The 14,879-nt window shown below is 40.6% G+C and overlaps 1 protein-coding gene across 5 annotated transcripts in view; it reads left to right on the top strand.

Annotated features, from left to right (window-relative positions):
• Window positions 1-14,879, top strand: part of sema6cb (semaphorin 6Cb) — a 146,818-nt gene that overhangs the window by 42,534 nt on the left and 89,405 nt on the right. The window lies entirely within an intron of this gene.

The following is a 14,879-nucleotide window of genomic DNA, read 5'->3' as shown; positions in this document are numbered from 1 at the left end:
CTTGATTCAAAGCATCTCGGACATGTTGACATCTTGTTGTGATTTATAAGTAGCGTGTGGGGCTCAGATTTGTCTTAAGCGTTGAAGCTCAATGAGCACTGTTTATCCTGTGCATGCTTTGAAAAGTGATGCGAAACCCAAACTGACGAAATGTCCAAAAGTTTTTATTGATGGAATTAATTTTGCTCAAGATACTTTCATGTCACGCCCTGTTTTTAATTTTCCATAGACTGCTGCACTTGCATGTGTTTAGCTTAGATTAGAGGTTTGCTATTGTGTGGCAGGAAATGTCTTGAATTCAAGGTCTGCATCACAGCAAAGAAGAATGTCTATTGCATAGTGTTTTGACCTTGAGCCCTTTCTTGTTCTAATTACTGGTTTTGCTGTGTTCTTTAGACTTCTGTGATTCGACTTAAGCATTTCCCCGTGACATAAGATTTTGATGCAACTAGGAAGATGGTGAAGTTGTAGTTGGATTCGCAACCTGTAGGTGTCATAGGAAAAATCATGTGCTTTCACATTGTTGGATGTCATCTCAGTCTGATATTCAGTGCCTTTATTTATTTTTTTTAAACTTGGGATTCAATTTACTCTTATGGCGTAACAACCATAAATAATGAGCATAAACTGATTTAAATCAAAGCGCTTTTAGTCATGGTGAGTAAATGTAAACGGCTTAAAGGTGTGTTTGGTATGTTTTGGGGTATAATTAATCATGATTGTGCTCTTGACTCCAATCTCTTTGTGGGTGCTTTGCATTATTGTGCTTTTAATTTACTGTGTGAGAATTTTGACTTGGGGCGCTTTCAGAGTGAGACGCGACAACAGCAGCAGCTGCCATTTATTCTGCACGGCTCTCACCAGATTACACAGTGGCCTGCTCTGCATCCAGCAGCAACATTTTTGACATGGTCAAACTCGAGCAGCAGCAACAGAAGAAAACTGCTCATTCACGGTTCTCTACCCCCACAATGCCCTCTCTCTGTTCTCTGGTCAGAAATGACATGCGGGTAAAATAGCATGGTGGCAACATGCTTCTGATACTTGGACCTTTTTTCACACCGACATTCTGACTTGTCATAATAGGTAAAGCAAGGCTGCATAATGGTGACTGCATCCATTCAGCAGCAGTCAGGCTTCTGAACATGCTGCTTGGCTGCCATCGCTTACTGGGACACTTCTTATGCTGAGCACAGTCTACACAATATTTTTGTTTATGTATATGATGGCCAACATTTCAGATTAGATGATTAGAGCCATAAAAGCTTGTTTCTTGGTTTTTTTTTTTTTCAGTCAAGCTTGCTGGCTTTCACGACATGCATGATGTCAGTGGAAAGGAGAGTCGAGCTAGAGAGCTAAGCTGTGTGTGTGTGTGTGTGTGTGTGTGTGTGTGTGCGTGTGCGTGTATTCTGCTTCACAGTTCCACCTACCTAAACTGGATAATGAAGCAGTCATGGAAGATTTTTTTTGGGAGAATAAAAAAAGTGACATGCAAGTCATTGTGCAGGGACATTATAATGTACCCCAGATATGAGAGATGTGAGAGAAAACAATCAACTGACATGCACGTTAACCATTTCCAACAAGACCCTATGTTGTGTGTGTTGGACCATAACTGGGCTGTTATTGTGCAGTCTGAACTTGGTAAGTATTAATTCCACCTGCGTTTCCTCCCCCTGTGGAAATTGTGATGTAAGAATTCTGCAAATCCACAGTTTGAAAGGATATAGGCATCATTACTTAATCGTAATTGGATCATGAATGAACTCTTATTCTAATACACTGTTTTTCCAGTTCACGGTTTACCTGAAATATCTTTAAACATGAAAGCTTTCAACACGCTGGCATTTGTAACAGTTCAGGACAGTTAAATGCCAAAAGTAACATGGCGTCACCTCAAGACTGGTCTAGTCTTGAGGATGTTTGTACCTCAGTTTTAGTCAATAGTGGAAAAAGTTCTGGCAGTGAATCCAGCTTAAAAGAAATTAGTCTTAGTCACGCAAAGTATGCTGCAGTTGTGCGTCATAAGGATGCATTTTAGGGTGGCTTTACCCTATTAGAATTGGTAAAACATTCTATACTCTTAGGACAGCTTTTACTGATGGCCTGTCACGATGCAGGTAGTGCTAGGAGGTGATACAAACATTAAAGTGACAGTATTGTTCTCCTGCTATCTTTGTGCACCCACCAAAAACTCCCTGGCCATCTCATCTCTCCTCCTCTTTTAGAATCAGACACAGGGATTCATGGCAGCAGTGTGTGACCTGGGACCTGTTTGGGTCTGCAATGCATTAAGATGAATACAGCCATCCCACTGTCAGATGATAAATGGCGGGCTGCAGGGAAGGCTCTTCACTATGTAAAAGAGGTGCTTGCAGACATGGCACTTTCATCAATCAGAATGGGAACCGCTGTAATGTTGTTACACCACAGAAAAGATGTACAGTCTGTTTCCGTGCAGCACACAAATGAATCCTCTTTGTCTGTTTGGATAATGCAGGGGACGTGATTTGGGTGCAGTGATGAGATATTTAGGTGCATAAAGTCCTTGTTTTGAGCTTCATTTAAACATAATCCCACTGTGTAATCAGCTGTCCTTACACAGGTGTAACGTCGCCTTATCTGCGCTACAATTTTTCCGTTTCGCTCAGACGGCAGCATCAAGGTCTCAATTAAAGTGACACCTGGTATCTCACATTCACACTTCCTCGCGAAACCCCAGCAGAGCTCCCTGACAGTGAGCCTGGAGCTGCTTAGTTAACACTTCAGAAACCCTGGAGATGATTTTGGGAAAGGTGCAGTGGAGTGACGGTGTGTTGTCTCTAAGGCTACGTTCACACTGCAGGCAAAAGCGCATCAAATTTGACTTTTCTGACCGTATGCGACCCATATCTGATGATGGTATGACAGTTTGCACAGCACAAATCCGATATTTTCAAATCCGATCTGGGTCACTTTCGAATGTGGTACTGAATCCGATACATATCCGATGTTTTAGAAAGCGACTGCTGTTTGAATGATCATGTCGCATTAAATCTGTCTTTTACATCACTTACACAAGACAGACGCCAATTATCAGCTCAGGAGAAGCGCCCGAGAAGACATCGCGAACGCTTCCTGGCCATCCGGTGTAGATGTCAGTGAAACTGTTGGGAAGACAACGTTGGAGAAACGTGAACATTTTATTTGTACTGTATAATCTGCAGATTCTGACAGAAATCTGCGACTATCCTTGGAAGCACCGCTCCTCTAAAACAGCAATAAGGATCATTATTAGGTTACATTATTATGTAAATAACAAAATAGCTTAAAGCAAAAATTGGGAAACGTAAAGTCAGAAGTCTTTATATTAAGGGCCAGCAGTCAAACAATACGGTTTGCTCTGGGTCTAAACAGAGCGCGTTGTGTGTGACGTCTTCTTTTGCGCATGCGGGCCGCTTTGAGGGTTCACGTTAGAGCGCGTTTGCTGTCGCATTTTATTTGTAGTGTGAACAAGCAGACAAAACAAAATCGGATTTGATCAAAAAATCAGAATTGAGCATTAAGACCTGCAGTGCGAACGTAGCCTTAGATAAGAACAGCAGACGGGTTTATGTGGGACACGCAAGGGTGAATAGTGCAGTCCCAGGTCACTGGTAAAGAAAGCAAAAGGTAAAGGAATTTTTGAGGGGTTATTTTTATCTTTTATTTCTTGTCTTTTTCTTTCTTGTTTTCTGTTGTGATAAAGGATCCAGTGTGAATTGGGATTTGGTTGTGGAAATATTATGATTAGTCTTTAATGTCTCTGTGTTTGCGGAGCTCATTTAAGTGCCTCGGCTCAATAAAATGTGTATGTTTTTCTTTAAATTGCTTGCTAAATCTCTAATATCAGTACCCACACATATATCATTTTCACCATTTCTCAGTTCTACTCTCTGGTATTCTGCCTCTTCTACAAGCAGCACTTTCTTATAGCTCAGAGGATCTAATCATTCTCCTGGCTTTTGTTTTTTGTACGCTGCTAATCTCCTCCCCGAACCTACTGTATCTCTACCTCCCTTTCTCACGTCTCTTCCATCATGTTGCTACCCTCTCATTCTCTCTGCATGTAGCCGTTGAGTCGTAGCAGTTCTTGTGGCAGGAGGTGTGGTGTAACCCCGGCTGTTTTGGCAGATAAGCCTCAGCCTGCCCACCTGCTTCCCCGCTGCTTGTCAGCCAAATAGGACTTGCACTGTCACTGACATTCATTCGGCGGCAGGAGGTTGCCTCCTCGATGGATCCCGCCACAGCCGCCTCACCGCCTCTAATTTTCATGCATGAGAAGGCTGAAGAGCATTCGACTCTCCTTGAAACAAACAGCAAAAGTCTCAAAAGAATTAAACCAGTGAGTGTTAAAATTGCTCCCTGTTTCAGTTTGAGATGGATTTTACGTTTATTTTCACTCAACCTTTATCTTACCTGTGGAGATCAGAGTATTGCTTTTTTATTCTGGCTATATAATCGCAACACAGTGTACAGAGAAAAAGCTGCATTGCCAAAAATCTAAATTCTAACAGATTTTGTTGATCAGTCTGTTATTTTTTTATGATATTTTTTTTTTAAACAAGCCTTCCAAACTTGACAGTTTCCCATTAGTCTGTATTTAGACTCCAAGTCTACAAACATGATCAACAACAAGAGGAAATAAAGGAGAAAGTTCAGTGCCAGTATACCAGCTCTAAAAGAACATTTGGGACTGGCTATTTTAAAAATATCTGTGAGGATGAAGTCTGTCATTTTAGATTTGGGGAGTTTTACTCCATTTTAGGGCTTGATCAAAATCGGGGAGCAACACATAAAAATCAAATTAAAAAAAAAAAATGTTTTTTTTTTTTTTTTTGTTTTTGTTTTTTTTCCCCCCTTCAGGAGAGACTGGTTTGACTTGTTTCTCTTGTATGCTTTTATTCATACTGCCCTTCCTTAAGGGCATCGTCCTAATTGAAGATTTTAAAGCCAATAGGTTATGCCTGTGAAACTGGATGACAGCAGCTTGGGCAAGACTGAGAACCATCAAGTATAATGTTGCGAAACCATATGCCTCTCAGGCACTCGTGTGAACACGGGCCTTTAGTGCTGTAATTCCCTTTAATTGATTTGTTACTGCACTAATGGTGGTTATAATATTGAGTTGTCTTCTTTGATGATACAATCATCGCTGCTGTCAGAGAGGCACTCCTCCTTCGCTCAGGCACCAAACGCACTTCCTGAACTATGTACGCAGCTATTGAAGCCAGTTGTACATTTGTGGATTTGCAGCACTGAGGCAGCAGAGCAGTGGGAGCTATAGCTCTGTGTCTTGAGCCAAAGGAGTGATTGCCTGGTGAATAGTTGTATGGTAAAGGTCAATAAACAGTGGCTAGGTTATTGTGCGGCAGATTGAAAAGGAAATTATATTGCGGTGAAGACGGGGAGGTGTGCGTTTGCATGTACTGTTTTTATGTGTGAAATTGTGTGTAGAGGTGCAGCCCTGTGCTCTTTTCTTTCCGTCGTGAGTTTCTCTTGGCAGTGAGTCTTCCAGCTGACCTGTCAGTGTTATTCAGCCTACAGGGCTGTGAAATGACCCACCACAGGGCTCACCTGGGGCACTGCAACCTCTTTTAGCTTTTCCCTTCACACTGTTGCTCCCTAACTATGTTTTATTCCTTTTCCTCCCTGTGTTCTCACTGCTTTATATTCACTCGCCACACCTCATTCACTCTGTCTTTTCACTCTTTCACACAGACAGAATTGCTGTACTTTCTCTCTATTCTCCAGAGACTTAATGTTTCCTGTTTGGATCCTGCTTGCAAGGCTTCAATAAGAATCGCTTAATGAAGTAAGAGGGGCGATGCAGACCCCTATTTTTATTTTTTTTTCTCATAGACTACTGAAAATGTTCCAGGAATAGGAACAACCTATCTCAACAGCTCGTCTTGCTTTCTGTGGTTTTTGGCTGTGTCTGATGCTCTTCTATTATGTACAAGACGAGAATGCCAAGTTTTTTCTTTTCCATTTTTGTTTTGTCTTCTCTTCTGCTGCAGTAAATTTATCCCCTTATCCTCACAATACTCAAAACACACCCTGCTCTACCTGCAACTTTGAAGCTTCAGGTGTTTTATTGTGTGAGGTTGATTTGGGGAGCAAATCCATGTTGTTCTGGTCCAACATGCCGGAGCACTATACTTTTGCTCTGATGGTGAAGAGATGGATGATTGAAAGAGATTAATCGTCATGGAGCAGACATCAGTCAAGCTGACAAATGGCAGCCGCAAACTTGGAAAGCCATTAGCGGACCAAGGCGGGAGTGAAGCCCAGCCAAGCCCTGCTGATTTCCATGAGTCTCCCTTCTAAAGCACAGGCCCGTGCCAGGCCGCAACACAGTGGTGGGTGTGAGCACCACCTCAGGTCCCTTCTGGCCTTTGCTGCTACCAACCAGTATGTTGACATAGGGTTGATTCTCAGCCATTAACGAACAAACGCTCCAAAGAAACATGAAGGAGTTAGTCCATCATTTCACTTACCTGTCATGACTCAGGCAAAGAACTCACGTGAGTTGAAAATAAGGGCGTTGACTGGCGTTATGTCTTACTGCTTAGGGTTTACAGTGTCAGCATTAATGTTGTGATTCAAACGGATTCAGATTCAGACAATTTGAACAAAATAAAATAAGATGATGTTCCAAACTGATATTGAACATTTTTTGCTGAATGTGTCAGTTTGGAATGGTTTCGATTTTGATTTTCACTGCACATATTATGCAAAACAACTTTTTTTGAGCCTCTCGTACAAAACCAGGTGAGAGGTTAGCTGTTCTGCTTTGACTGCACTCCACAGAGAAGAAAATGTGTGGTAGACATCAGCGAGTGCTGTGTTTTCTTTTTCTTTTTGTTTTAGCAGCTGCTTTTGTAAAGGAAATAGCTTTTTTGTTCAAACAGAAATAAAGAGTCACTTGGGAGGGAGGGCAGATGAGGGGTGGGGAATGGGCTCGTATAAACACTGTGCCAGAACTGTTCTTCTGCAATTAATGTAAACTGACACCGAATCTACTAAAGAGTGTTCAGAGTCGTATTTTGCAAGTTGTTTTAAAAAAATGCATCAGAGTGAAGCAAAAAAAAAAAAAGCAAAAGTGGATTAATGCAGCATTAAAAAATAATTTACCCTATATTAGCAAAGCATTAGGGCCAGAAATCTCTCTTAAGTTACTATAAGAAATGGCAATGTGGATGCAAAATAGACAAGAACAATGAAAGTCTCTGGCAGTGAAGTATCTGATGCTCTAGTTGAAGGGAATACCTTATCTTGCAGACAATGTTCTGGAATGTATCAGTGTTGTGTTAAATGGCGTACAGGTGGGGAGAGAATGTCACTCTGCAGGAAATGCCATGAAGCACTTACAGAGGTAGCATGAGGAATGTGGTCAAACTGTTGCTCAGACCAGCCATCCAGTTGTTGATGGGGGGAAGATGCACTTTAAACTGAAAACAGCAAGAAGCCCCCTCACATGGATAAACATTTGGACTAAATTTATTTTGTAATTTATTCTGTGACGTCACACAACTTTGGAACACTGCAAAAGGGCATCGAGTAAGTAATTTTCAGCTTTTTATTCGTCTCGTCTAAAACACTTTGGCTACAGACAAGTCAGTCGTTAGTCTGACCTCAAGTCAAAGTCTCTTTAGAATGGGATTGATTACAAGTTGAAACACTGTAACCGCTCGATGGACAGACCTCAAAATAACTTGCAAGGACGTATAAACGCTAACATAATAAATGATATTTGATTGTTTTTCATGCAGGCTGCTCATTTAAAATAATCTGTGTATGAAACTTGTGATTGATACTGGGTATAAAGCATGTAATTATTACTTTTTTCTTTCCCAGAAGAAAGATGACAACTATGAAGGAGTTGAGCTGATATCTTTGTCTGTTGCTTGGAAATACTGGAACTGTGTCATGTTGCTCATGCAAACATGACCGTGTGATCGACACGACCGTCGTGCCGATCACGCAAACATTAATGTTCGTGTGATTGACATGGCACAGTGCCACCATTTTTGATTCCTACAGCTTCTTTTCTGTTGAAACCAAAAAATTTTTTTTTTGTATTTCTTTATCTTTTTTCCCTGCAGTCTCATGCTGATCATGCAAACGATTGCAGATTTGTGCAAAAAATGGTGGCACTGTGTCACGTTGATCACACAAACATTAGTAGACCTACATCTACTAACCTGTTACGTGATCAACGTGACACAGTGCCAACTTTTCAGATATAGATTTGCCATTGTTTGAGTGATCAATGTGACACTGACATTTGTAGAAAAGAAAAAACAAACAGATAAGAACTGCAACAGAGATAAAGGTAAGGCGTGTTGGCATTCCAACAGAAAAGAAGCTCTAGTTGAGCTGCGGTAGGAGTAAGGTATATGCACAAAGTGTCCTCCAGCTGTGACCGATACTGCAGCCACGTTTCTTAGCCTGTGATTCAGCAGATAATATGATCACACAGAGTGCAAACATAAAATCGTATTAAGTTTATTAGAAGCATGTTTTTAGCGTGTGGCTCTCAAAGAGCTTTGTTGAAATCACTGAGATGGCACTATATTTCGTAAACAAATATGTGACTCTATGCTTGCACAAAACAGAATTGGAATGATGATAAAACACTGGGAAGTGGGGACAGAACTAAAAAGGGAATTGGATGATATAGAAAACGGGAAAAGAAGGAAAAACAAATGGACTTTGATCTTAAGGCTATAGGTTGGAGTCTGTGACGAAGCATCCCAGTTGAACGCTCATACTAAGACAATTTTAAGGAAGTGGACTTAAAAACTCACTTTTGTTTTTCAGTAAATGGATTCAATGAGTCATTTAGGCCAAATACAGGACAATCAATGTGTATACTTGGTGCCTTCAACAATAAAACAAATCTTTAACTTCAGTTTTTACAAGCTTGTCACACTGAGATTGTGTGTGAACCTTACCTTTTACCTTTGTTACTCTGACATGCTCCCTTTTTGTAGGATTTTAGTTTTAGTCTTTAGTCTTATAAGCTGTTGCATTTGTTATCTCTCCAGGAAACTGCAGACTAGTTATAATATTGTCAGTCTGTGGGTGCCTGTTGGAAGGATTTTGAAACAATATAAAATTTAATTTACTATCGGAATACCTTGTTTGCTTTAGCGCTCCAAACACCTGGAAACTGGCAAACGTGAGCTTAAGATTGTCGGAGGGGAACCGGATGGCGTTGACAAGGCAACGGGAGCTCATTATCTCGTCGTCTATGCTGGTCCACGGTGCGCCATTGATGGGTGCCAGAGGAGAGTTTCGAGCAGACAGATGGGGTTGAACTCTGCATTTCACGCAAAAGACGAGTGAGCTGGGATAACAGCGTCCACAGAAATGACATGTCGGTGTTGTAATCCTGGATTACCTGTCTGCCTTGCTCTACTTCACTGTTCGTGTTGCACATTCCACATTAGACAAGATGACAAACAGTGGCTAAGCCTGAGCTGCTGTGAGACTATTTGATATGTATTGTCAAGATACAACATGTATGCATTTAAATTCAGCTATCTAACACTCCTTACCCACACGTTTTCTACTGACCATTTTTTGAAATGATGTCTGAAAAGGACAGGTAAGCCTGAAGCAGTTAAAGAAGAGGGGAAGGCGGAGATGCATCTGGACCCATTTGAAATTACTGCTTGTCTGATTTCTTTTTTCTTACTTTTCTGTTGGAAGTGAACATACAGCACTCAACTTGCAGCAGGTGGTTTACGTCATATCTTCCAGGAGTGAGCTATTTAAGTTCTAAAAGATTAAGTGTTGGACTATGGCTAAAGCTTGCAGCATAAATCCTGGTGCACAATACACCAGCTTCCTGAGCAAGAGACCTTCTGAACAATAAAAATTTGTTTTTGGTCAGGTAGACCAAAAAAAGCGACTGAAAGTAACGAATATGAAACCACATAGTGAGCATGAATTATTTACTACAATTTAAGAGATTTTAAGTTAACAAAGACGGTCAAATAAAGGTAGTTTTATGTGGCATGTTCAAGATATTTTTATTCCTTTTTTTGGATATTTTCAGGCGTTCTTTTGAATTTTCACTGAGCTGAGAAATCGGTGCACACACCAACCAGGCTGACAGCTTTGGCTTCTGTTTTTGAGTTCTGGTGCATCTTCCATTCCAGCAATGGTTATGACAGCTGAAGCATCTAATTGGCATGGAGCTGTGGTCATAAAAGTTTTCCTTTATTCAGACTAAAAACAAGAAGTTTTGTGTCTCGAGCCTATTTGTTAGCATAATTATGTAGCTATGATGCGTATTACAGGAATTAGTTTTGCGTAAGGTCTGTAGGGAAACACCTGAATTGAGACAGTTTTCTGACTAATTATGTTCATGCTCACAGAGTTTTACCTTTGTGGGTACAGATTGTGGAGGACTCTGGTCATGTCACAGCCACAGGAGCCTGCAAAGCAAAACCTCTAACAAGTAACCCATGCCTTTGTTCAATTCCCATCCACAGTATTTTATTTCTAGAGTGTAACAACTTCTATTCTGAGAGTTTGAGAGCTGTTTACACTTCTGTCTCTTAGCAGCGAGGCTTTCTTTGCAGGATGTGTTCTGCTGCCAGTGTTTACCAAGGGATGCGCCTTGTTTGCAAGAAATGAGTGGGAGAAAGAGATTTAGTGTTTTTCCTGTTCTCGATTTGCATGATTTTGGTTGGAAGCACTGTGGCAGCCGGCAGAATCTTAGACACATTTAGTTGGCACAAATAATCACAGTTCTTAGTGCAGGCAGAGACTTGACATCTTGGATTCCTTCAATCCTTTCAATAAAGCTTTTTCATCATGTATATTATATCCAAACCCCTAAGATGAGGAGTAGCTGTCCTTAGGGGCGAAAGAACAAAGATGCATGAAAACAATCGTGATTATTAAAAGCTCTAATTGAATGTAACAAGTACATTTTATGCAAATATTGACCTGTAATGAACTTGACATCTTCTTTCAGTCGCTTCCTTTGGGGGTCATAACAGCGAATTATTTGCTGCCATCTTACCTTGTTCCTGGCATCCTGCTCGTTCACACAAGCCCTCTGCTGAATGGCCCTATGCAGCTTAGTTGCTTATTTTTATTCCTTTTTTTTATTTTAAAAACTACATATAACAAGAACCTCTTTTTGTGTGTAATCCTGTTGAATTTATGCTTCTTTGAGTTTTAATAAATCACTGGAGCTGACAGTATAGCGATGTCACAGCTGGTACTGAGTCAGGCAGTTGCATTACTGTAGGTTAAAGGCTTTTAGAAAAGGGGAAAGGAAACCACACACATACAATCTGAGTTTTGTTTTGTTCCATTTTATATGTATTGTCTGAATTCTGGGGGGGTTTGGACTTTTTTTTTGAGTTCTTTATAATGATCCGTGTGACATTTGCACGATCCATAAGTGCTCGTATCAGACTTGGGCATAAGAGCATCAAAGGAACATTTGCCTGTTGTTCCTTCACAGTTGTTTAAAGCAGTGGGCAGTAAATTTAAAAAAACAAAAGAATAAATCAAAAATGCTCAAAAGGAAACATTGGTCTTTTTTTGTGAATAAAGGATTAGGACGGTGTAATTAGAAGGTTCAGAGTTCAGTAGGGTGGAGAAGCAAATCGATTGCATTTGAAAGTAAAAGAGTAGTCAACTATTGTCTTTTAGATGGGAAGAAAACTTTGAGAAAACGGAAAGGATCAATGTTTTCTCTCTGTCAACATATATGGTGACTCATCTCATGTTATTGCTATTTCTTTGTCAGCTCACATGATATTTACTTTTGCGATTTTTTCCCATTTAGTTGTCAAAGTTAATGAAAGGATGGAGAGATAAAGCAAATATAACACATCAACAAAGCAGAGCACAAACTCATACTGTTGTGTGCACTGTACAGCCAATAACACGGAGTTTCACTAAGGCAAATCAGATATGAATAGACATTCATACTTCCGAACTGATGCCTCACTTGCTGTGGGAGGGAGACAATTGATGTAATTGTGAAGAGGAATGGTGACAAGATGTAAAAACAAAGGCACTCTGTCACAAACACACACAGAGACAGTTTTGTGTATATTAAAGCTCAGAGAAATGTATTTGTGCCTGCAGAGGAAAGTATTTGTATTCTTGTTTGCATAAAAATGAGTTGAGGCATTTATAGTAGGGGCAACTGAAGAAAAAGCGCCTTTCAATATAATATGCTCTTTAATAAAGACACAGGTTGGCAGATTGGGAGTGTCAGTGCATGTGGCATACAGCCTCTTCAAGTGATTTATGAGCACACCGCTAGGCTATTACATTATGGGCCCGAGTCCTATTCAGTGAGGGTGATAAGAGCAGCCCACCTCTGTTGAAACACTGCAGGTACAAGCGTTTTGTTTTAGTGGAATATCACTAGTTTTTGATAAAGGAATTAAGTATGAGGAGAATCTAATCATGTTGTCTCTGCTGCAGCTGTATCTCATCCATTAAGTTAGAGTTTGTGCTTTTGTCCTTCAGAGTTTGCAGAGCATGTTCGAGGGAAGATTGCTTGGAATTGTTTGCATCTTCATTGAATTTCAAATTGAAGATATCTTTTTAGTGTGTAAACAATGTCATGCATCAGTTATACTTGCATGAAGAAGAAAAAAAGGCAAAAAGCACATTTTCTAACCTGTAGAGGACTGGTTTCATTTACTCTGGAGAAATGTCTTTAACTCATAAGAACAGTGAGGGAAAACATGCAAGTCTGCAGTTTCTTGCCGCTCTGTGTGGCTTCGGATTTGGCCCCGCATTCGCAGAGGGAGAAAGGTGAGAGGCCAGCACGGCGAGGTCAGAGTTGACGCCGCAGTCGAAAGGCCAGTTGTCAACCTCCGGCGGAGAGAAAAACAACGGGGCATCAGCTAGAGTGGTTTGGAAAAAGGACGAGTCAGGGTCGCTTTCAATTAGCACAGCATGCTGTCATAGCAGTGAGCCACCGAGGCAGCGAGAAGGAGGTGAGAGGTAGCTTTGGGCTTATGGAAAGAAGAAAAAGGAAAGCAGCTACAAACCAAGATTGACAGAACTAAACATGGAAAGACATGCACTGAGGCAGTTGTTTTAAAGAATGGATAAGAAAGAGCTTCCTCTATGGCTTGTGGTGTTACAGGTTCCTAACCCAGAGGCCTGACGGTAACAGTCTGTAACCTTTGCTTGCTCAAACCCTGTGTGGCTTCAGTTTTTCCTTTTTCTTTTTTTTTTGTCCCGCTCCAAACAAAAAAGTGCATCCTGGCAGCGATGGCACAGTAAAGTTGGTAAATAACATGTCAAGAGTTCTGAAGGTGGCTTAAGTTCAAAAGACTAATCATGACAGTTTCTGCATTGTGCATGAATTTGTTGGTTGTATTGTCCTTTGGGATGATGTGTCAACAGATTTCAGTTATGGTAGTCTAACAAAGCTCCGTCTTTAGACATTTGTTGCTATAGCAGTGGAGTCAAGCATAAATGAACTTTGTCAGATACGAGGAACTGTCTCAGAACTGCCTCCCAGCAGGATGGAGGAGTGGAATAATTAATAGGTCTAATATTCCACTTCATCCTGACAGCTTCTCGAGAACTCATGTGTGACAAGAAAGCGTAAAGACCCGTCTCGCTGTCAAACAGGCTGATAAAGATGAGTCTTTTTATGATTCATGACATGAGATAAGAAGCACAAAAAAGCAAGCCCTGTGTTGGCGAAGTGCATCACTGGCAGTCCAGCTCTGATGTCGATGGCATTATGTCAGATTTGTGAGATGGATATGGACGACTGCACTGTGGTGCAGGCTTTCCTTGTAATTTTGCAGTTGGGCCAAATGCATGTTTTCGACAGGCTTCTAGAGAATAAATCATTTTTTTTTCTTGTCATTTTTTTTTTCTTTAAAATCAAAAGTGGCACAGTTATTGCACTGAACGTAGCAATGCATGCTGGGACTGTTCTCCCATGAGCTTTGTGAAAACCAGCAGAGCACGATATGGCTCTCCATGGTCTGTTGGTGTAGAGGCAAGCCGAAACAAATAATACAGCTCCCTATTTGGAAGGCATTATTCCCACAGAAGTGTGAGGCTATTTATGTTGAGTGTGGGCGTGTATAATGAGTGTGGCCATACCAATGTGCCAATTAGTCTCATACATGCATGCCTGCTTTGCCACTTGTTGGGAATTAAGATGTGATTTTGACAGAAATAACTGCAGCTGTGATGTCGATCGTGGGCTTGGATTATGTGAATTTTTTTAAGCCTGATGCCTGCTTTAATGAAAGATGGTTTTCCAATAAATTTTAATATTTGGATTAAAGTGCTTCAGAAAGACTGTGTGACTGTGTGAGACAGTCGGACGCTGTTAATTGAAAGCAAGGATAATTATTATTATTAAGAATAACATCTCCCACAGTCTGCCAGATAGGTCCTGATCAATTTTACAATAAATACGCCTTCAAACAAAAATGCATCACATTCATCTTGTGGAGGTTACACTGTGACACTGAATATCACGAAACTGAGTTTTACTTTGAGTCCAAAATGTGAGCAAAACCAATTTCAGCCCAAAGTGACTTGGGGCAGAAATTAGTGTTGTGAATTTAACTGAATGCTGTGCGGAAGAAAAGATGGCGGTAAATATATTTGCCTAATCATTTAGTGACTTTACCACTCACACTACACAATGTGTGTAACACAACTCAAAGCTTTGATGTGAGTTTTATTAGTTTTATCTCTAAAGGACAGTTGGGAGATTAAGTGTAACTTAATCTCTCCAAACCTCTGTGTCTGTTGGCAAATGGCAGTTTTCTGCAACACTAGCATTACCCTCATTACATGAAAACTGGATAGAAGTTGGCCTTATCATG

Source organism: Aulonocara stuartgranti, assembly GCF_965226115.1.
Source record: "Aulonocara stuartgranti genome assembly, chromosome: 11".
NCBI lineage: Eukaryota > Metazoa > Chordata > Actinopteri > Cichliformes > Cichlidae > Aulonocara > Aulonocara stuartgranti.
Note: the sequence above shows the minus strand (reverse complement) of the source record. Positions and strands in the feature narration are given on the sequence as shown.